This window comes from Papaver somniferum, chromosome 11, assembly GCF_003573695.1.
Source record: "Papaver somniferum cultivar HN1 chromosome 11, ASM357369v1, whole genome shotgun sequence".
Taxonomy (NCBI): Eukaryota; Viridiplantae; Streptophyta; class Magnoliopsida; order Ranunculales; family Papaveraceae; genus Papaver; species Papaver somniferum.
The window spans coordinates 61,998,731-62,020,431 of NC_039368.1; the positions used below are offsets into that span (position 1 = coordinate 61,998,731).

Genomic DNA, 21,701 nt, shown 5'->3' on the forward strand with positions numbered 1-21,701 from the left:
GACGCAAATATGCATATTTTCACAACAAGATGGAGAATCTTTAAATAGGTATTTGGAAAGGTTCAATGATTTATTATCCCAGTGTCCTCATTATGGTTTAGAAAAGGTTAGGCTAGTTCAGATCCTTTATGAGGGTTTATATTATTCCACAACGACCATGGTTGAGTCTCTATGCACTGGTGGATTTGAAAACCAAACTGTTGATGCGGCGATGGAATTTTTTAATGAAATCGCCGAAAAAACCCAGCAATGGGAAAATAGTAGGGCCCAGAAAACAATTCTTTTAAGTAGAGGAAACGTTAATAGGGTAGAAGGAGGCTATGAATCAGATGCCAAAATTGTGCTATAGCAAAAAGGTTAGAAGCCTTAGAAGTGGGCCAGACTAGTGGTAGAGTGGAGCCTTTTTGGGAAGGCCAGAATATTGAAGAGCAAGCCAATGCTCTTTATAATAACACTAGATTTGATAACCGTCAAAAGATTGACCCATATTCAGAAACCTATAATCCTGGTTGGAGAAACCATCCGAACCTTTCGTGGTCTAAGGGCCAAAGTCAAGGTCAGTTTAGTAATTCTAATGCTCCCCCAGGTTTTGGCTATACTAAGAATCCTTCAGGACTAGCTCAGTTTCAGAATCAGTCAGATAAGAAAATCCTAAGTTTAGAGGAATCTCTCGCCTTGTTAACTCAGCAAACTGCAAAATTTCAGTTATCCGTAGAACAGAGTCTACAAGCTAGTAACAGGATAGGACAAGAAAATAGTCAGGCTATTTCCGAGTTAAAAACCCAGGTTGGTCTGATAAGTGATTCTTTGAGAGAAAAAGGTAAGTTTCCTAGTCAAACACAACCCAACCCTAGAGGAGTTCATGAATTAGGTGCAAAACCATCGAATCAATTGAATGTTGTTAGAACCCTTAGAAGTGGTAGAGTTGTAGACAATAAGGTAACCATGCCCGATAGTGAACATACTGTAGTTCACCCCTCATCTCACCTCTCAGGACCAGTAGCTGAAGAGACTGATAAAGTTTCTGATGATGTGAATTCGGTTCCTGAAAGGTCTGATTTTATGCCTAGAGCCCCATTTCCTCAGCTATTAGTACCAACAAAGAAGGAATCGAACTTTAATGACATAGTGGAGGTTTTTAAGCAAGTTACCATAAACCCCTTATTAGATGCAATTAGGCAAATTCCTGCTTATGCCAAGTTCCTTAAGGATATGTGTACGCGAAAGCGAAAACTTAGCGTCCATAAGAAAGCCTTTTTAGCTAGTCACGTAAGTTCAATCATTCAGAACACCACAACTCCAAAGTACAAAGACCCAGGTTCTCCTACCATTGCTTGCACAATAGGTAACTTCCGGGTAGAAAAAGCTTTACTTGACTTAGGAGCCAGTGTGAACTTACTGCCATTCCATGTATACTTACAGCTAGGACTTGGTGAAATGAAACCTACTCAGATGACACTGCAGTTAGCTGATAGGTCTGTTAAAATCCCTCGAGGTGTTATCGAGGATGTTCTTATTGAGGTCGACAAGTTTATTTATCCAGTGGATTTCGTGGTCCTAGATACCCAACCTGTCCCTGACCCAGAGAACCAGATACCTGTGATTTTAGGTCGCCCATTTTTAGCTACGTCTAATGCGATCATTAACTGTCGAAATGGTGTGATGAGTTTATCTTTTGGTAATATGACTATGGAGATGAACATTTTTAATGTCAGTAAGCAACCTCATGAGCTAGATGACACATGTGTTGAAGAGGTGAACATGATAGAAGCCTTAGTTCAGGAGTCATTACCAAACATTTTGTCTGAAGACCCATTAGAAAGTTGTCTATCCCATTTTGGTTTAGATTTTGACGACGATAGCACTATTGAACAGGTGAATGCTCTATTAGATTCTACCCCTGTGTTAGACACTGATAGATGGAAAGCTAGGTTCGAACCGTTACCAGTTTCTGAGACTACCCTAATTCCTTCTTTAGAAGAGCCCCCAAAGTTGGACCTTAAACCACTACCCGATACTCTAAAGTATGTGTTTTTAGGCCCATCTGAGACTTTACCTGTGATTGTAGCTTCCGATTTGGATAGTGATCAGGAAAGTAGGCTAGTAAATGTACTTCAAGACAATAAGGAAGCTTTAGGGTGGACTATAGCAGACATTAAGGGTATAAGTCCTACTGTGTGTATGCATCAGATTCATTTAGAGGAAGACTCCAAACCTTCTAGGGAGATGCAACGTCGACTGAACCCTAACATGAAAGAGGTAGTTCGAAAAGAGGTGCTTAAGTTGTTAGATGCGGGTATTATTTACCCAATTTCAGACAGTAAGTGGGTCAGCCCTGTTCAGGTTGTCCCCAAGAAATCAGGTATCACTGTAGTCCAGAATGATAATAATGAATTAATCCCAACCCGAGTGACCACGGGATGGCGTGTGTGTATTGACTATAGGAAATTGAACAAGGTCACAAGGAAGGATCACTTTCCCCTTCCTTTTATCGACCAAATGCTAGAGCGATTAGCTGGACATAGTCACTATTGCTTCTTAGATGGCTACTCCGGTTATAATCAGATCGTTATTGCCCCAAAGACCAAGAGAAAACCACTTTTACCTGTCCCTTTGGTACCTTTGCGTATAGACGCATGCCTTTCGGGCTTTGTAATGCCCCTGCGACTTTTCAGCGTTGCATGATGAGCATATTTTCTGATATGGTAGAACGGTTTTAGAGGTCTTTATGGATGATTTTTCAGTGTTTGGTTCATCTTTCGATGAGTGCTTGCATCATTTGACATTAGTGTTGACTAGGTGTAAGGAAAAAAATTTAGTGCTTAATTGGGAAAAATGCCATTTCATGGTTAAATCAGGAATTGTGTTAGGGCACATCGTTCTTCAAAGGGTATAGAGGTAGACAAAGCCAAAGTTGACCTTATTAAGACTTACAGGTCCCAAAAACCGTAAAAGATATTAGGTCATTCTAGGGCATGCAGGTTTTTACCGTCGATTCATTAAGGATTTTAGCTTGATTTCTAGACCTCTTTGCAATTTGCTTGCAAAAGATGTTAAGTTTGTCTTTGTGATGCTTGTTTAGAGGCTTTTGAGAAGCTTAAAACTTTACTCACTTCCCCGATAGTCCAGGCACCTAACTGGAACCTACCCTTTGAAATTATGTGTGATGCTTCAGATTATGCTATAGGCGTTGTGCTAGGTCAGCGAGAAAACAAATTACTCCATGTGATTTACTATGCTAGCAAAACTGAATGATGCCCAAATGAACTATACAACTACCGAGAAGGAATTGCTAGTCCATCGTGTTTGCCTTGGATAAGTTTAGATCCTATTTATTAGGTCTAAGATCGTAATATATACTGATCATGCTGCTTTGAAATACCTTTTGTCTAAGAAGTATACCAAACCTAGATTGATTAGATGGATCCTTTTGTTACACAGAATTTTTCCAGACATTAGAGACAAAAGGGTGCAGAATGTAGTAGCAGACCACTTGTCTAGGCTAGTTGTTAGTTCCCCTATGATTCCCTTCCTATAAGGGAAGTTTTCCTGATGAACAATTGTTCTCTGTTTCCCAATCACCTTGGTATGCAAATATAGTGAATTATCTTGTTACTGGTCGAATGCCTCAACATTGGGGTAAGCAAGATCGTTCTAGGTTTTTAGCCGAGGTTAAGCATTTCTTTTGGGACGATCCTTATCTGTTTAAGTATTGTCCGGACCAGATTATTAGGAGATGTGTATCTGAGAGTGACCAGTCTAGTATTATCTCCTTTTGTCATGAACATGCATGTGGGGGTCATTTTAGTGCTAAGAAGACTGCTGCTAAGATTTTGCAGTGTGGATTTTACTGGCCTTCGTTGTTTAAAGATTCCCATAGTCATTGTGTTTCTTGTGAGCGTTGCCAGAAGTTAGGAACCATTTCCCGTAGAAATATGATGCCTTTGAACCCTATTTTAGTGATTGAGGTCTTTGATGTGTGGGGCATTGATTTTATGGGTCCATTTCCTATTTCGTTTGGTTATCTTTACATACTTGTCGCTGTAGACTATGTGTCTAAGTGGGTTGAGGCGGTTCCGTGTAAAACGAATGACCACAGGGTCGTAGTCCAGTTTTTGAAAGAGAATATACTTACACGTTTTGGTACGCCGCGAGCTATAATTAGTGATGGAGGTTCACACTTTTGTAATAGACCGTTTGCTCTTTTAATGAAACAATACGGTATTACCCATAAAGTAGCAACCCCATATCACCCTCAGACTAGTGGTCAGGTAGAGGTTTCCAATAGGGAAATTAAACGTATTCTAGAGAAAACAGTTAATCCAAATAGGAAAGACTGGTCGTCGAGGCTTACTGATGCCTTATGGGCTTACCGTACTGCGTTTAAGACACCCATTGGAATGTCACCTTATCGTTTAGTGTTTGGCAAGGCATGTCACCTGCCTGTTGAGTTAGAGCATCGAGCCTATTGGGCTATTAAGAACTTAAACTTTTCACTTGACAAGGCAGGAGCTCAAAGAAAGCTCCAGCTCAATGAGTTGGACGAGATTCGTAGAGATGCATACGATAGTGCTAAGGAGTATAAGAACAAAATGAAACTTGTGCATGATAGGAATATTTTACGAAAGTCATTTTCTCCAGGTCAAAAAGTTCTTCTGTATGACACTCGTTTGCATCTATTCCCCGGGAAGTTGCGCTCTCGGTGGACCGGTCCTTTTGTGGTCCGTACTGTTTTTCCTCATGGCGCTGTTGAGATTGAGACACCAGATGGTAGTAGTTCTTCGAAGGTTAACGGTCAGCGATTGAAGCCCTTTTTAGAGCCTTTTCCTACAGGTGATGTTGAGGAGGTCCCTCTGGAGGACCCTGTTTACCTTGATTGACCATCGAGGCGATTTTGTATGTTGTATAATATTTTTGTAGGTTTTTGGTTACACTTCACCCAGGTACTATCTTTCCGACTTCTCTCTTTACTATTTCCTCATGTTACTTATATTTTTGGTACTGTTCTTTGATTAGAAACATTGAGGACAATGTTAGATTTAAGTTTGGGGGTGGGGTAGAACTTTTTGTTACCTTTTCGTTGCAATTAAACTAGCCTAGAAATTTATCCCTATTAAGGATGGCACTAACCAATCTAAGTGGATGGAAGCATTTTGGTTGTAGGAGTTGAGGAACCAATCTGACTAGATGGCAACATCTAAAGAGTCTATTCATAAAAGCACATAGCTCAGGTGTTAGAAATAACATGATAGTTTCACCATATCTCGTTGAGTCCTTTTCACTTCTGTTTTATTTTGTTTTGTTTTTAAAATGTTTCTCTAAGTGATTAGGTGGGGCTCACGATTCAAGTTGTTACCAATGCTAGGGTGAATTAGAGTGATTGAGATACAAAAAAAAAAAAAAAAAAAAAAAGAAAAAAAGACCAGACCATCAGACCAACTGGAATAAATTCAATAAAGTCGACCACTGGAACCCTTGTATATGCCAGTTGTGTTGACCTAGAGTTAGGATTATCAATCACTGGTTCCCTTGTATATGCCAGTGTGTTGATATTAGTCAGACTAGTATCTCAGTCCATTAGGATAGGTTCATTTTGGCGGAGGCCTTCAGACAGATATGAGAAACACCGTTCACCTAGTAAACATCAAAACCATCTATGTTTTTCTATATCCATCTTCTTGATCTATCCATGTGATTAGTTTTGACTCCGGATATTGATGTCCATAGTGCGACTATCTGAGTAGAGCTCTGTCACTTCATATGAATTTTAGTATGCTTGAGTGCAAACTCGTGTACAACAATTGGAATTTCGCATCAGGGTACTTCCTCCTGTAGTCAATAAGTATGCCAACCAAGGAGATTCTTTAGTGCCTTCCAAGGTTCTGTGTAGATAGCTAGGGTCTGGAGTATAAAGGTTTTGTGGGTATACCTCTGGTAAGCCCTCCGGAGACAACACTCCGCCACTAGGGACACCTAGGGGTTTAAAGGCTTATTGCATACGCTAAATGCAATCGACGATGCCTGCGACAGTGAGTTAGGATTTTATTTCTATTTTATTTTTGCTCGAGGACTAGCAAATAATAGGTTTGGGGGTATTTGATAGACACATTTTTGTGTCCGATTTGTCTCGATTCTATATATTGTTAGGGCTCATTTTGTACTTATTATGGTTTTTATTTATTTGTAGGTATTTTTGGCCAATAAACATTTTTGGAAAAAATTGGCTCGAAAAGTTGTCGGAAAGCACCCGGAGGACATTTGCTATTCGGACTCTCACTTTGGATAAGGGGTAACCTAATTACTAAGGGGCATCCCATTTCCAGGCAGTTGCTAATCGCACCCCTACTTGGATAAGGGGCAACCATCTTCAACATTTCAAAAAAGGTTTTGGCGGGGGGGGTATTTGCAGTTTTGGCAGATTTGGTGATGATTTGGAGGAGTTTGAGGTCGATTAAACCTCTGATTTTCATAGGATAGACTCCTTATGGGTCTAGGAATCTGATATGGGTGTTAAATCGATTAGACTGGGCTCAATCGACGGATTTTTCTCACAACAGAAAATATGGAAAGTCACGTGTGTGACCTGTTTTAGGGAATTTTAGAGAGATTAAAGTGTGTAAACCTTCCCAAAGATTTGTATCTATCTAAGGAAGAGTTTAGAATAAAAAGGAAAGCTCAGAAACGCGTAGAAATCTAAAACAAGAAATTGCCGCAACTTGCCGTGAAGAGAAGGAAAGAGATTTTGGAAGATTTGGGAGAGATTTAATCGGTATTTTTTGATATAAATAGATGTTTGGGTCATATAGAAGGGGTGTCGAGAGTTTGGGACCTGAGGAGAGCCAGAGAAGAAGAAGAAATCAGAGTTTTATCAAACTCTGTTTCTGTGCTGCTGCTGTGAAGAGAGGAAGAACACGAAGACAGACAAAGAACATTGTCGCAGAACTGTCGTTGTTCAACAGCAGAAGATAAGTAACGTTTATATACAACAGTAATCATTGTTCCTCTTTGTACCAGAGATCTGTAACACTTTTACGTGTTGCAAATCGCTGCTTTACACCTTTCACTCTTTTAATCAACTTTTGAGCAACAAACATGTATTTTGAGCAAGTGATTAATATGAGGAGATAAACCCCATGCTGAGGCGATAGAGAGGAAGCATTTTTCCAACAAAAGTGGTATATTCTTATTTATTTATTTATCGCAATTATTTTTATGATTGTTTTGCCTTGAGTGAAAATTGTTTGAATGATTCTTGTTAAGCAATTGTTATTTCTTTTGATAGAGCATGCTTGGACCTAGGTTTTTGATGTTCTATGCTTCGGATTTACACTTTTATTTTGAGAATCTACTTGTTGCAATAGTTTAAGAATCAAATTGAACGAAAAAAAAATTGCATGATGATATAAATATTGGATTAAATCGCTTTGAATTTGGAAAATAGTGGAATCTTAGCCTTAGTGTTCTTTTAATATTGATATCAACTTTGATTGAGTTTGCTATAATTTTTAGTGATTTTTCTATTTTAATATTAGAATTTAAGTCTAATTAATATTCTTCACAAGTCTGAGAATCGAACCAGTTTTACCACTTTCTACAAATCACATCAACAGGCCTGTGGAAAGTTTTGGGCGACCAACCAAGACAAGCCAAATAGCATCACGTGTTATTCTCCTGTGGCAAATCTCCTGACTTTGACTTGCTACACATAGCAATATGCTACACGTTTTCCAGGAAAACACTCGAGACATCAAACATGTCACAAACTGTGGGATGCACATCAGGGTATTGGTCTGGCGGTTTACAGCTGTAGATGGTGGATTTTCGACAAGGGTTAAAATAGTAAAACCATCATTATGTATGCTCCTGATCCATCAATCAGATGAGTATTGAGTCTCATGTCTCTCATTGAAGCATGAAAGCTCATGCCACAAGAATCTCTGACCGAGAATGCTGTCTCTCAGAGTATATGTAGATGTATAGTCTCCCAACTGAGGCAACGACATATTTCATGAATACTGAGCAATTTCAGTATTCACCTCTATATAGAATCTCAAGGTTGGACAGCTCCTAGACAGCATGTCTGCTAGTATAGAGCAATAATGTCTTCAGGATGTAACAATGTTTTCTCTGATTATATAAATACGACGCTTCAACAAGCTCATATCACCTGAATAATTAATGCTCATAGACAATCGTACTAGTATAGAGTTATCAATTAATTATTCCTAAATTATTAGATTCATTAAGTGAATCCCTGGAAAATATTCCATATCATTTATAGTATTTCGTTACTTCAATTCGTGGTTCTTCCCAGCAGAATTCCCTGGGTTAGTAATAAATATTCAATGTACGGGCATATGAGCAGCTATCGAGTAAGCCACGACCAAAATGGTGCAAGTGTACTCAGCAATACTGCACTAACGAGCACCTGAATGCACGAACGAGCATTCCAAAATACAAAGGAGCGATGAACCTATGCAAAATAGGAAGAACATAATAAAAATAAAATATTAATCAAGGCGCTAGAGGACCGGGGCCACAGGTCGTGCCGTGGCCAGTCCCACGTCTAATTTTATATTTTATCATATTTTATTATTTTCCTTGATCTCATGAAAATCTCTTCATTTGAGCAAATATCCTTCGTTTCATGAAAAAAACTCCTTGAATTCATGAAATTTCCCTCAAGTCATGAAAAATAATATAAAATTAGGGAAACTGGTGGGACCGGGCCCTAGCCGGTCCCACATGTCCCTTATTTTATTATTATTATTTTTTATGTTTCCCTCATCTCATGGAAACTCCTTGATTTCAACAAATTCCTTGGTTTCACCAAACTCCTTGATTTTATGATATTTTTCTAAAATCATTAAAAATATTATAAATTAGGAAAAGTGCCTTGGGACCGGGCTCTTTGGCCGGACGTCCATGCCTTGGCCATAGCCGGTCACACACTTCATGATTCCTTCATTATTTTATTATTTATTCCACTATACCAAATTCAAGATATAGCAACTCAGATTCGCAACGGAAATATAGCGGTTGCGAAGTTTCAGTTGCGAGTTTCTGCTGTTAAATATTCCCAACAGCGTGTTGTTGTTGCTAATTTCGCAACTGCTGTTGGTCAGTTGCTATTCGCAACTAGTTTTCTTTCGCGCATGCCAGTTACTCGTGTGGCAGTAAACACCAGAAACACATTTTTTTCGAGCATGCGAATTTCGTGTGTGCATAATCTTATCCTTAGAAAATATCGCTCTTATTTCATTACAACCACTCGTGCTTAGAAAAATTCCCTCTCAGTTCTCTCTCTCTCTCAGCCAGATATGAAGATGATAAACGATTGAATCTCTCCCGCCATTGAATCCGGAGGAAGTTAGGTATGTATGATGATTAGGGTTTGGTTTTCTTTGGTTAAATCGATTGATGATGCTTTTTTGTTAGGGTTTTATAGATTGATAGTTAGGGTTTTGTGTCTTTTGGTTCAAATCGATGTATCTTTTTGTGTATTTTGGTAGATTGATACCTAGGGTTATTTTGTTTAAGATGGGTTATTTTTCTTCTTGTGTTAGGATTGAAGTTGCTGGATTTGGATTTGGAGGAATTCTATCGCTTGCAGGTATAATCACTCTCCTCCTCTCTTTCTAGCATGGCGAATTTGTGATTCAATAGATTTTTGAACAGCATTAAGGATGGAGAAATGAAAACATGTATGAAATAGGGAATTATGTGTAGGTAAAACTGAACAACTTTTAAGATGGAATAAATTTAGTTTTTTTTTTTTTTTTTGGGTACTTTGAATGTTTCTGCTAGAAAATTGTTTGTTTGTTTTTCATGATAGCTAATGCCTTTTTGAGTATATAAACATCAAAGTTGAATTGATTTGTAATGCTTGGTTAGAGAGCTTTCTCATCTTGAAGCTTTGACTACTACATTTTCTGTTGTGCTATGTGACTACAAGCCATTTACATAAGCAATTTGGAGAGTCTTGCTTTAAAGTTTGGATACTTCAAATTGCTTGTTAAGCAACTACCTACTTTCAAAAATGTAAGTTGATAGCTTCTACCAGTACATTGTACACACACACAACACTGACATTCTACTTTCCGTTGGTTGATAGATTTTACATAGTTTAATCAATGAGTGGCACACTATAGTATAGAGAGAACTCAGTGGAACCTAAGCAGCCTGGTATTAAAAGTATGAACAAACCAGTGCAAGGAAATATCGAGATGGTGCCAATAGGACTAGAATACCAATTCCTATCACTCTCTTTTGGGATAGCATGATGGAACGTGAGTCTTATTATCTGTCATAGTTAGACACTTTAAGACTGCTGATTAAGAAAAGAGCTTTTCCGCATTTCCATAGTTTGTGTATTTTTCTGTGAATTTGTGTTTCCTGTTGCTATAGTTTATCTGCCAATGTTAATGCATATTTGCTTACAACACTAAATCTTTAAATATCCTGGACACAGGCCAACAGATTTAAGAAAATTGTTGTGACACAAAGCTGCAGAGAAGCTCTTCAGAATGTCAATCTGTCCAAAAAACGTTACACAGATGTCATCCCATGTATCGTGTTGCCCACTCCAGTTTTTCTGTCCAGAAGTTGAAACTGATTCACCAGCCACAAAGAAACAAATGCCTTTTACTTGCTATGTTCCTTTTTGTAAGGAGCACATGATTAATATATATGTATTTTATCATTGATTTTTAGTTGATGAAAACAGGGTTGTGCTCAAGTCATCCAAGGTTACCAGATCATCGGTTTGGGATTATATCAATGCAAGCTTTGTCGAGTTATATGAAAGTCATTTAAACTAATAAGGCTTAGTTGAATCAGTCAGGTTATTGACTAGGAGCTACCCATTGCCTCACAAGTACGTAGGAAAATATTAGTTCTTCTCAGTGAAATATTAATGAAAATCCATTTACAGTAGGAAAATGTTCGGTCTAATATTTGTTGCTGGACTATATCTTGATTTCGTGGTAATTCTAGTTCAGTACATTCTCGAAAAATTTCAAGCAGTATAGACTATGATTCTTACTTATACACTGATGTGCATTTTGTAGGAAGAGATCCGTTTCATGATTAATCCAGAGGTAATTATTGGCATACTCTTCTTGCTTTGTATGGATGCCAATGAAGCTATTGAAATTGTTGGCATGGAGAGATTTTCAAATTACACAGGGTAAGTTGATTCATCTAATTTTTGTTTCTTTGATTTTGTAATCTCATGGAGAATGCAGATTTCCCCTTGTCTTTTTCTCTAAGAAAGCAATTGGAATAGTAATACATGGATTTTTATGTGAGAAGAGTTAAGCTGGCCTGATATGAAATAATACCCTAAGATTATTATGCACTCCTAGCAGACAAATTTTAACATGCCCCTTTGATTACATGACTAAGCTCCAGACCCTCTTATGCAGTCATTTTTGACACTTACGAGAACGTAAATCTCAATTGCTCATAGTTTAAGTTAGAATTAAATGGTACTGGTAGTAATTGTCAAATGTCACTCTAAATAAGGTTGTGTATTAAGGTGTAACAAAATCAATTCAATCTCTTTAGATAGGGGCTTTGGACACCAGGTCTAACGAATCCTGTTTTTGCTTTTATCTTCTTGAAACTCGACTTCAGATGAGAGAGATTCACTTTGTTGGATTCCTAAGCAAACTTCTGGAAACCAAAATCTTGCAAGTTCTCCGCTTCAAGCATGGACAGGTATGTCCCTTCAAGTTTTTTGTTGCTAGAAAAGCTTCCATATATCTTTGTTCTTTGTTCTTAAATCTAGCTTTGCTTAATTGTCTTGTTGTTTCACAGATTTACTCAGTGGGTATTTCTGTATTTCTTGGTGGTAACAAGCCTTCAAGAACTGGGGATGTGCGTGGTTATATCAGTGTTAACTTATCTTGTGATCCTGACATCTCATTGAAACTGGTATGCCTCTGTTTGAACGATAAAAATCTTGTATCAAGTTTTGTGTTGAACGTTTTTAATAAGAGCAACTAATCATCACCTGACATATCCTTACGGCATGAGACTTTTGTGTAGGTTGACCTCGTTTTGGAGGAAATATTGCGTCTTAAAGATGTTCTGACTATCCTTGAAATCGAGTAGTTTGCCCATGAAAACGCGTTGCTGGTAAGTTTCATTACCATACAACTGTTTTGATCAGCGCAGTGTTTCACAGTTTGTTGTGTATAAAGTAGTCGCTGCCTCTCTAGATTTTCAGTATTATATTTTGATTTGCAAAATTGTGCCCTTGTACTTAGGAAAATTACTACTGGCTGGATAGGATTCTTCGAAGCTACCAATCGCGAGTCTATTTTTGTGATCTTGGTGTTTCTTTCAAGGTTGGTAATTTTCTCTTAGTTATTTTACTACGGTTTGAACATTTTTGGGTTTTTCAAGACTTTCATTTTTTGACATGGATGCGGTATACACACTCCAGACTTCTTTTTTGCTTGTCCCCTTCTCTCAACTTCTTTTTTGCCTCTGGTACAGACTCAAGATGATGGACGAGATGAAGTCAGAGGATCTTTAAAACCATTAACAGCACAATTATCTTTACAATGCATACTGCCTTTCCCCTGCAGAAAGCAGTCAATGTAGTGATTCTAAACCCCAAGCCTCACGCTTAAGGCTGCTGAAATCTCTATACCGGTCTACAATAAATAAGTGTAGTACAAACACAAAGGTCAGTAAGAATGTTATCATTTCCTCTACTTTTTTTCTGGTTTATCGTAAGTGTATGTCTTGATATGTTTATTTCCTCCTTTGAGTTATTTCCTCTACTCAAGATGATGCGACTGCCAGCCTTGCTATTTTTCTTAATGTTAATTAGGTCTGGCCATTAACACCTTAGTTGGTAGCCCCTATTGAAAATTTGTGGTCCTGATAATGTCATTCCCTTATAAATACATTTCTTAACTTATTTTTATGTTCTATGTTGAACAGGCCGAGTTCACTCAGTCGTAAGCAGTTCTTGAATCTACATGTAAGTCTTGTATACTATTTTGGCTGCAGTTTGTATATATTTAAGGCCCGTGAGAATAAATCTTGGTGTGCTCTACTATGAGATAGATTTGTACGAATGTTCGAGAAAATGTAGTCACAAGAGCGATAAACGCCGTTTCTTTATTTAGTTTCTTTCCCTTTCTTTTGTAATTGTACTTGATGTTTAAAAATGTATCACTGAACATATCAATATTAATATTATTGGTGAAGAATTTGATTGATTGAGTCAGAAAAATTACAGGGTGTATGTAGTAGTTGCGGGATAAAATTGAAATGGGAGAAAATATTGTGACTAGGTCAATGAAGACTGACCGATTTTTTTAGTCTGTTGCATAAATTTAGCAACAGATCATCTCTGTTGCTAAATTTTTACCTCAACTTTTGGTAGTCAGTCTTCGTTGACTTATACGAGATTTAGCAACTAATAGTAAAAAATTCGCAACTGTTATTACGCTCTTGCTAAATCTGCGACTCTAAATTTGCATCAATTACATTTTAGTTGCGAATTTCGAGTCTCCCCTTTCGCAACAGCTGAGTGCAGTTGCGGCCCCGATGTGCAACAGTGTGAGCCAGTTGCTAAAGTCCATTTTTGGTGTAGTGTTCATCTCATGAAGTTTTCCCGATTTCAACAAAAATCCCTGATTTCTTCATATTTTCTCAAAATGTTGCTCCAACACACACCAGAAAATATCAAAAATCTCAGGACTGAGACACGGACAGTATGGTGACGCGGGCATGTCTCCTTGACCGACCAAGGCCGGCCCTGGGGCTTGCAAATAGCCGGTCCCACATGTTTTAATAATTTTGACATAATTTGCTCAATTGCTCATATTGGGTCCAAACTCTTCTCAAACAACTGGGAGTTTGCTCAAACGACCATCAGTTGGTCCCACGACCACCAAGAGCCGGTCCCATGACCCCTTGGTCGGTCTCTCATCTCTCCATAATCAGGTTTTACTACCTAACGCTCACACGAGCATTATTTTAATAAATGATTAAACCAGCATTTAATCATCTTTTCACCAACTGGTCTACATGAGACTTTGGTATTTTGCTTATTTGAGCAACAGGGTGTTACATGGTCGACTCGTCATCCCATGTAGCCGGTCCCTCCTTCACTCTGTGGTTGACGTTCAATAAATCATCAATTAATCAAAAATTAGGGTTTCGAATCCAGAGCTTTGCAGAAACATAATCCTGAGCAGATTCAAACACCAATAATTTTATGTTGATCCCGTGATCAGCACTTTTATCATTATGCTCGGCCTAGTTGTTAGTATCTTAAATTAATATTTTATTTGGTCCCGCTACCAATAATTCATCAAATGAGCAACATTTGCTCAGATGATCAATATTTTCTCAGACCACGAATATTGGTTCAACTATCAATATTCAATAATTCATCAAATGAGCAATATTTGTTCAGACCACGAATATTGGTTCAACTATCAATATTCAATAATTCATCAAATGAGAAACATTTGCTCAGTCCATGAATATTGGTTCGACTATCAATATTCAATAATTCATCAAATGAGCAATATTTGCTCAGATGAGCAATACTTGCTCAGTCCATGAATATTGACTATTAATATTCAACAGTTTATCAAACGAGCAATATTTGCTCACCTTAACAATCAACATAATTATACCTTTGTCTCAGCAGACATGTTCAATTCTTGAGTCTCATAACATTTTCAAATCACGACTCAACAATACAAAGACTCATCGTCCCATAAAGTCAGCAACTGACTCCACAATCACGAGATGTGAATCATGTCATATGGGGGGATATTAACTAGGGTTTTGGTCTGGCGGTCTATGGAACGTGTGTTCATACACACGATGAGAATGTGAGCAAGTCGTGAAATCAGTTGGAGGAGTTATCAAATTAGTGGGTGGAAAATTAACCAAGTCTCCGCACGATGAGCAACTGGTTTTGACACGATTTCCCACTTCCCCACTCTTTGACTCACACTTCATGGGATCAAGGTGTTTACAATTTTGGCAATATAAATAATTCTCTGAATCATGATTGGAAGGACAAGAGAATTTCTCGTCAAAGTAGACAACAAGAGATTAAGAACTCAACATCTGAGCATTTACTCTCAACAGAGCAAATTCAATCAACTAGAATTTATCTTATTCCTTCACGCATAATACACAACACACCTACAATCTTCGATCACCATTGATCTCACACATTTCTCAGCTTCCCTCCTACAGATCGACCCATCCTCTCTTGTGATCGAATTGACTCTGGAACGACCATTGTCTTGGTTTAGTCCGGAGTCCTACAGATTGATATCTCGAACTTAAAACACTCCCTTCTTGCAGTGCATCTGTGTGAGGTTAAACATTTCGCTCGGTTCAAGGAGTCTCCTCCGCAACGGTCGTCTCCTCAATTCCGTAAAAACCAGCAAATCGTTTTTCCCCATCTACAGATTGGCGACCACAGTGGGAGATCATTCTCTCGGTTGCAATCTCACGTTTCCAAAAGATGGTTGATCTCAGGTCTCGCACGATTGCGGATCCTAACACAAATGATGCTAGCACTAGCAACGACACTAACGATGATATTCCAGAAACCATTCCTGCTTCCAACAGTGGCGGTGGTGGTGTCACTCCTCCTCAGCCCAACGCCGAGAATCATCTTCTATTCGGTCGGCATCCCGAAGAAGTCAGAGAAAATCCGCCTACCATAGGAGATCTCATGAAGGTGCAAGAAACTCTCGCCAGAAATCAGAATGACATGGATGCCACCCAGAAGGAATTATTCAATTATCTTAATTAGACTCTTACAGACAAGGTGTCAGAGAAAACTCAAGAAAAGGGAAAAGGAAAATAAACATCCTCATATGCTGACCCTGAGGTCGTTCCAGTTCATACAGTGGACGACGATGAAGTCCGCAAAACTGCAGACAATTCATCGGCGAAGGAATCATCAAATTTTGTTACTCGGGAAGATTTGGAATGCCTCCTGGAGAACCATGGAAAAGACAAGACACCACATGTCGGCCACCAGCCTCCGTACCCTATTGCTACGTAAAGGATTCCGCTACCAAAAGGTTATGTCTCTCCAACATTCACCCTTTATGATGGAACATCATGTTTCTTGGTTTCTGGAAGCTTTGGGTGAACATGAACATAACCATGTTCTCCACCTCAAGGAATTTTCAAAATCTTTGAAAGGTATAACATACACCTGGTACAACAACATCACACCAGGAACTATCAAAAGTTGGGGAGAAATGATTAATGCTTCCTACAGAAAATATTTCTTCGTTTCAGAGCAAATCACTCTCTCAGACCTCGGAAGGATGTTTCAAAGAAGCGACGAACATCCCAATTATTATGTGAAAAGGTTTAGGATTCAATCCCTGGACTGTCATGATCCAAATATCATGGAGCAGAAACTTTTGGAATTGTGCATCAATGGGATGATCCCGATCTACAGAGATTTACTGGAAAATCTACGCTTCCAGACCTTTTCAGAATTTCACGAAGCGGCTAAGAGATAGGCGACTACCGCACCCGCTTTACTAAAAAGGACTAAGGCTACAAAAGCTGAGGAACCGCGAGAGACTCGAAGTAACAGGTGTCTGATCAACAATCAGTACAACCTCCAGCCTTCCACAAATGTTGTTGCGGAAGAAAGCAAACGGAAAGCTGAACCGCAGCACAAGCCTGCATCTTCAGCTCCTCCAAAGGCACCAAGAAAGGGTAATCAAACCCGGGATGCACAAGCTCCAATTCAAAACGCAGATCGAGAGGCACCTGACTTCCCCTTTTCCATTGAAGAGATGATCGAAATCATGGATGTCTGGATCCAAGATGGTGCAATCAAGTTGCCATATGTAAAGAAAGAACCAACTGAAGAGGACATGGAAAGTCCTCGTTACTGCCGCTTCCACAGGTTCTTCAATCATCCCATAAGTGACTGCAGAGTTTTGAAACGCATATTCATGGAAAAGGTTGAATCAGGAGAGCTTAACTTGGGGACTGAGGGAGTACACAGAGACCCTCTCCCAGTTTCACTCTCTCTGAACCACCTGTCAAGGAAGCAGTTCAATACTTAATTGAACATGCCTGTGAATTGTTGTACCTATCAAAGGCTCAAAGGAAACACATGTTTGCTGCATTAAACCACATCATGTCAGGAAAGCGTTTGGTGATCCAGGAGATACTCTCCGAGCCTTCAGTAACGGACAAAGAAATGTATGACTGGGGACTGCTCACCACATTACATCTCAAAGAAAATGAATTCATAAGAGTGTTCGTTGATGTTGGCACAACCAACAACATCATTCCTTTGAAAACTCTCAGAGCCGCTGGCATTACTCGACAAGAAGCTACACATGCTCCCATGTCAATCAGAGATTACGATGGGACACTCAGATACGCATACGGCCACATCACCCTCAAGGTTAGAGAAAACTCGGTCTGCACTGAGACCAAGTTTTATATAATACGGGAAGATCTAGGATATCACATGATTCTTGGATGAGCTTGGATTCATGCTGGAAAAGTGACTCTAATGCCTTCAACTGAAGAAAGCTCTGACTCAGAAGAAATAGGAGATACCCCATCATTCGAGCATCTGGAGGAAGTTAAAGCCTTAGTGGAATTAGCACATAAACCTGGAGAAAGTGCACACTCTTTCATTAAAAGGTTTCGTACTCAGGCAAGTCTGATTCCCCTTCATGCACCTATATTACCAATGTTTAATCATGTTGCCCTGGTCCGGGGACTTCTTCCCACTGACAACTTAGCCGTCGCAAAGTGTTATGAGTGGATAGCCTCACCACGACAATATTACACCAAATGGTTGAGTAAAGAACCTCTTCAAACTGATCATTCTATCAAAAATTTATTGCTGAAGACATGGCTAAGCATGACAGACAGTACGGATACTCCCCTCTGCACGAGTGTCCATATGTGCCGCAACCATGGAATCCCGCCACATGATAGACACATTTTTGTGTCCGATTTTTCTCGATTCTATATATTGTTAAGGCTCATTTTTGTACTTATTATGGTGTTTTATTTATTTGTAGGTATTTTTTGCTAATAAACATTTTTGGAAAAAATTGGCTCGAAAAGTTGTCGGAAAGCACCCGGAGGACATTTGCTATTCGGACTCTCACTTTGGATAAGGGGTAAACTAATTACTAAGGGGCATCCCATTCCAGGCAGTTTTTAATCGCACCCCTACTCTGGATAAGGGGCAACCATCTTCAACATTCAAAAACCAGGATTTTGGCGGGAAAAAAGTGCAGTTAAAGAACAGTTTTGGCAATCGTGATTTGGAGGAGTTTGAGGTCGATTAAACCTCTGATTTTCATAGGATAGACTCCTTATGGGTCTAGAAATCTGATATGGGTGTTTAAATCGATTAGACTGGGCTCAATCGACGGATTTTTCTCATAACAGAAAATATGGAAAGTCACGTGTGTGACCTGTTTTAGGGAATTTTAGAGAGATTAAAACGCTGTAAACCTTCCCGAAGATTTGTATCTATCTAAGGAAGAGTTTAGAATAAAAAGGAAAGCTCAGAAACGCGTAGAAATCCTAAAACAAGAAATTGCCGCAACTTGGCCGTGAAGAGAAGGAAAGAGATTTTGGAAGATTTGGAAGAGATTTAATCGGTATTTTTGATATAAATAGATGTCTTGGATCATATAGAAGAGGTGTCGAGAGTTTGGGAACCTAAGGAGAGCCAGAGAAGAAGAAATTCGAGATTTACAAAACTCTGTTTCTGCTGCTGCTGCTGCTAAAGAAGAAGAAGAACGCGAAGAACATTGACGCTCGGTAAACAGTCGCAGAACAGTGTCGTTGTTTAACAGCTGAAGAACATTAAGCTGTTCAGGGCAGTCTTATTTTAGGGTCTTAAAATCAGCGTCAAAACAACAGTTTTTCTGTAACAGTTCCATTGTAACAGCTGTTTTGCAACACCAATACACTGTTGCAAACAGTCTGTGTTCTTACTCTTCACTCTTTTAATCATCTTTTGAGCAACAGACACACATTTTGAGATCATGATTAATATGAGGAGCTAAACCCCATTGTTGAGGCGATAGAGGAAGCTATTTTTCCAACAAAAAGTGGTATATTCTATTTTATCTTTTTATTTGCAATAATTATATGACTATTTGCCTTGAACTATTATTGAATATGATTTTTATTTGAATGATTGTGATCTATATTGATGGAGTATGCTTAGTTTTAAGACTTTTGATGCTTCATACTTGGTATTTACAATTATTACTTTTGAAAATCTACTTGTTGCAATATTTTAGAATCAAATTAAACAAGAAAATTGCATAAATATAAGTATTGGTTTAATCACTTCGAACTTGGAAAATAATGGAATCTTAGCCTCAGTGTTTCTTTTAGTATTGATATCATCTTTGATTGAGTTTGCTATAATTTTTAGTGAGTTTTCTATTTTAATATTAGAATTTAAGTCTAATTAATATCCTTCACAAGTCTGAGAATCGAACCACTTTTACCACTATCTACAAATCACATCAATTTTTGACGCCGCCGACGCAGACTTGTTTTTAGGGTTTTAGATTTATTTTATTTTATTTTATTTTTGTCCTTTTTTTTATGTTTTTGGGTATTTATCTTGTGTCTACAGGTTCTGGATCATAAAGAAAATTGAGCCAAGGAGTTTGGTGATTTCATAAAGACTTGGAGCTAAAGATTAAAGCAAAAAGAACAGAAAAGAAGACAATTTTATTTTAGACAATTTTAGTTTAGGGTTTGTTTGTTTATTTTATTTATTTTTTTTAAAAAAAAAACTTTATTAGGGTTTATTATTTTTGTATTTTTTCTTTATTTTTTTGGACTTTTGGAATTTTGGACTTTGGGACATTATTTTTTTTATTACCCTACGGAAGGGTACTTTAAATATAAACTGTTTGCAGAGAAGGAGGACAATTACGATATTGTCTCTGCACCTTGGGTTCGTACACTAGACATCGGAGTCAGTGGCCCGAGTCGACTACAAACGATTCATCCCCCTGTCTGGAACGGGAGGTAAGATTCTAAACACTCTCGAATACCCTGTTAGCGAGTTACTGGACTCCTTCGTATGCATATATGTTGAGGACTGAATACGGACATTTATTTTTCTAGTAAAGGGCAAGGCCTGGCCATACAAGATAAGAGTTCGGATTTCATCACCGGTCTCTTCTTTCCCGCTTTAGGAACACGTAACCTACGCGAACCTAAGCCTAAAATTTTGACTAGAACGAGACCGATAGGGTAACGATCTTAACAGGAAAGTCATTCGAAAATTATTGGTTACTCTTTTAAGCATACTTCGAAGTTCTTGACGGTTTATGTAAGTTGAATGCGTGACTGCGCCGCCTTGTAATACCGGTGAGGCCTTGGGTATCAAAGCTCCACCGAGCTTCCCTCGCCTCTATTCAACTTACGTTAACTCGGATTGATTCCAGAGGGGTTTGCTTAAATTGTAACGAATTCCCGTTCGAAGGATTAGAAGCTGGTCTAGAAACAATCTAAGTGGAGCCATCATGCTTTTTGTTTGCTAGAAATCAATAGGTTTGATTTGGTTGAGTCGGCCTTGATCTGTGTTTGCTTACCCTTCCAATTTAGAAAATTCTATTGTATGCCTGAACGTAAAAGAGACGCACTAGGTAGATTTGTTAAAGAGAAACCTAGTAGTTCGAAGCGTCTCGATTACCTTAATCTAGAAAGTCCGGCTTTTGAAGAGTCTGTTTTTGAACGTTCTTTGACTGAGGAGAGAATCCATGTTGCTCCGATAGCGCCAGAAATGGCAACTTTGAAAGCTTTGTTGAATCCAACTAGGACTACCCGTCCTTCGTGTATTAAGTTAGCTGAAACGGAGGCACCCTATGAACTGAAACCTGGGACCTTACAGATGCTCCCAATCTTTTTAGGGAAAGAAAATGAAAACCCTTATTACCATGTTAGGGATTTTGAGGAAATTTGTAGTACTCTAAGAATTAGAGGCTTAGATGATGATGCTTTGAAACTTAGGTTATTCCCATTTTCCCTGAAAGATAAGGCCAAGTCGTGGCTGTATAGTTTGGACTCCGAGTCAATTGAGACATATGAACAACTTACATCTGCCTTTTTCAATAAGTTTTTCCCTAGGCACAAAACATCGTCTATTAGGACGCAAATATGCACATTTTCACAACAAGAGGGAGAATCTTTATATAGGTATTTGGAAAGGTTCAATGATTTATTATCCCAGTGTCCTCATCATGGTTTAGAAAAGGTTAGGCTAGTTCAGATCCTTTATGAGGGTTTAGATTATTCCACAACGACCATGGTTGAGTCTCTATGCACTGGTGGATTTGAAAACCAAACTGTTGATGCGGCGATGGAATTTTTTAATGAAATCGCCGAAAAAACCCAGCAATGGGAAAATAGTAGGGCACCCCAGAAAACAATTCTTTTAAGTAGAGGAAATGTTAATAGGGTAGAAGGAGGCTATGAATCAGATGCCAAAATTGCTGCTATAGCAAAAAGGTTAGCAGCCTTAGAAGTGGGCCAGACTAGTGGTAGAGTGGAGCCTTTTTGGGAAGACCAGAATATTGAAGAGCAGGCCAATGATCTTTATAATAACACTAGATTTGATAACCCATATTCAGAAACCTATAATCCTGGTTAGAGAAACCATCCGA

General features: G+C 38.6%; 1 long non-coding RNA gene and 1 pseudogene across 3 annotated transcripts; one reads left to right on the forward strand and one right to left on the reverse strand.

Annotated features, from left to right (window-relative positions):
- Positions 1 to 9,273: 9,273 nt before the first annotated feature.
- LOC113323710 lies at positions 9,274 to 13,238 on the forward strand. 3 transcript variants are annotated; one of them, XR_003347782.1, is made up of 10 exons: positions 9,274 to 9,374; positions 9,567 to 9,613; positions 10,472 to 10,876; positions 11,070 to 11,188; positions 11,638 to 11,721; positions 11,821 to 11,937; positions 12,052 to 12,141; positions 12,273 to 12,353; positions 12,505 to 12,697; positions 12,958 to 13,238. It is a non-coding gene; the product is annotated as an uncharacterized LOC113323710 (long non-coding RNA). The 3 variants fall into 3 exon arrangements; XR_003347784.1 differs by having other exon boundaries at positions 10,727 to 10,876; XR_003347783.1 differs by lacking the exon at positions 10,472 to 10,876.
- Positions 13,239 to 21,185: 7,947 nt separating this feature from the next.
- On the reverse strand, positions 21,186 to 21,285 carry LOC113325522 (annotated as a pseudogene).
- Between the last annotated feature and the right edge of the window lie 416 nt (positions 21,286 to 21,701).